The sequence below is a fragment of the Arachis duranensis genome, chromosome 10, assembly GCF_000817695.3.
Source record: "Arachis duranensis cultivar V14167 chromosome 10, aradu.V14167.gnm2.J7QH, whole genome shotgun sequence".
Classification (NCBI taxonomy): Eukaryota; Viridiplantae; Streptophyta; class Magnoliopsida; order Fabales; family Fabaceae; genus Arachis; species Arachis duranensis.
This window is the reverse complement of record NC_029781.3, coordinates 42,686,112-42,688,394: the sequence shown is the minus strand read 5'-3', so window position 1 is coordinate 42,688,394 and position 2,283 is coordinate 42,686,112. Positions and strand designations below refer to the sequence as shown.

The following is a 2,283-nucleotide window of genomic DNA, read 5'->3' as shown; positions in this document are numbered from 1 at the left end:
TATGGACTAACACTATTCCTTAATGCAAAATTCGAACTCCATCTTCTTTGATAAGTTCAAATTTTCCACTTTTGCCTTCCATTTTTCTTTTCCTCTGACACCTTAAGGAATCTCTATACTGTGACATAGAGGATTCCACATTTTCTTGTTCTCTTCTCTTTCTTATGAGCAGGAGCAAAGACAAAGGCATTCTTGTTGAGGCTGATCCTGAACCTGAAAGGACCTTGAAAAGAAAGCTCAGAGAAGCCAAAGCACAACTCTCTTTAGAGGACCTGACCGAATTCTTCAAAGAAGAAGAACTCATGGCAGCCGAAAACAACAACAATGCCAACAATGAAAGGAAGGTGCTGGGTGACTTTACTGTACCTACTCCCGACTTCTATGGGAGAAGCATCTCTATCCCTACCATTGGAGCAAACAACTTTGAGCTTAAGCCTCAATTAGTTTCTCTAATGCAACAGAATTGCAAGTTCCATGGACTTCCATTGGAAGATCCTCATCAGTTTTTAGCTGAATTCTTGCAAATCTGTGACACTGTTAAGACTAATGGGGTTGACCCTGAGGTCTACTGACTTATGCTATTCCCTTTTGCTGTAAGAGACAAAGCTAGGATATGGTTGGAATCACAGCCTAAAGAAAGCCTGAACTCTTGGGAAAAGCTAGTCAATGCCTTCTTGGCAAAGTTCTTTCCACCTCAAAAATTGAGTAAGCTTAGAGTGGAAGTCCAAACCTTCAGACAGAAGGAAGGAGAATCCCTCTATGAAGCTTGGGAAAGATACAAGCAATTAATCAGAAAGTGTCCACCTGATATGCTTTCTGAATGGAGCATCATAGGTATTTTTTATGATGGTCTCTCTGAACTGTCCAAGATGTCTTTGGATAGCTCTGCTGGAGGATCTCTTCATCTGAAGAAGATGCCTACAAGGAATCATCCAAATCTTTCATGGAAGGATCAACAGAGACCTCAACAAGGTTTCAATAACACTAATGGTGGGAGAAACAGGTTTAGCAATAGCAAGCCTTTTCCATCATCTTCTCAGCAACAGACAGAGAGTTCTAAGCAGAATAACTCTGACTTAGCAACCATGGTCTCTGATCTAATCAAAACCACTCAAAGTTTCATGACTGAAACAAGGTCCTCCATTAGAAACTTGGAGGGACAAGTGGGTCAGCTGAGCAAGAAAATTACTGAACTCCCCCCTAGTACTCTCCCAAGCAATACAAAAGAAAATCCAAAAGGAGAGTGCAAGGCCATCAACATGGCCGAATTTTGGGAGGAAGGAGAGGCAGTGAACACCACTGAGGAAGGCCTCAATGGACGTCCACTGGCCTCCAATGAGTTCCCCAATGAGGAACCATGGGAATCTGAGGCTCAAAACGAGACCATAGAGATTCCATTGGACCTACTTCTGCCATTCATGAGCCCTGATGAGTATTCCTCCTCTGAAGAGGATGAGTATGTCACTGAAGAGCAAATTGCTAAATACCTTGTAGCTATCATGAAGCTAAATGACAAGTTATTTGGAAATGAGACTTGGGAGGATGAAGCCCCTTTGCTCACCAAAGAACTGGATGACTTGTCTAGGCAAAAACTGCCTCAAAAGAGACAGGATCCGGGGAAGTTTTCAATACCTTGTACCATAGGCACCATGACCTTCAAGAAGGCCTTGTGTGACTTAGGGTCAAGTGTAAACCTCATGCCTCTCTCTGTAATGGAGAAGTTAGGGATCTCTGAGGTGCAAGCTGCAAAAATCTCATTAGAGATGGCAGACAATTCAAGAAAACAAGCCCATGGACTTATAAAGGATGTTCTGGTTAAAGTTGAAGATCATTACATCCCTACTGATTTCATAGTCCTAGAGACTGGGAAGTGCATGGATGAATCCATCATCCTTGGCAGACCTTTCCTAGCCACAGCAAAGGCTGTGATTGATGTTGATAGAGGAGAGTTGATCATTCAAGTGAATGAAGAATCTTTGGTGTTTAAAGCCCAAGGATATCCCTCTGTCATCATGGAGAGGAAGCATGAAGAGCTTCCCTCAAAACAGAGCCAAACAGAGCCCCCACAGTCAAACTCTAAGTTTGGTGTTGGGAGGCCACAACCAAACTCTAAGTTTGGTGTTGAACCCCCATATTCAAACTCTAAGTTTGGTGTTGGGAAGCCACAACCAAACTCTAAGTTTGGTGTTGAACCCCCATATTCAAACTCTAAGTTTGGTGTTGGGAGGTTCCAACATAGCTCTGAGCATTTCTGAGGCTCCATGAGAGTCCTCTGTCAAGCTA

General features: G+C 42.9%; 1 non-coding gene across 1 annotated transcript; it reads right to left on the bottom strand.

Moving 5' to 3' along the window:
• Positions 1 to 707: 707 nt before the first annotated feature.
• LOC127743275 (small nucleolar RNA R71) lies at positions 708 to 815 on the bottom strand. The gene has a single exon (XR_008004669.1). It is a non-coding gene; the product is annotated as a small nucleolar RNA R71 (small nucleolar RNA).
• Between the last annotated feature and the right edge of the window lie 1,468 nt (positions 816 to 2,283).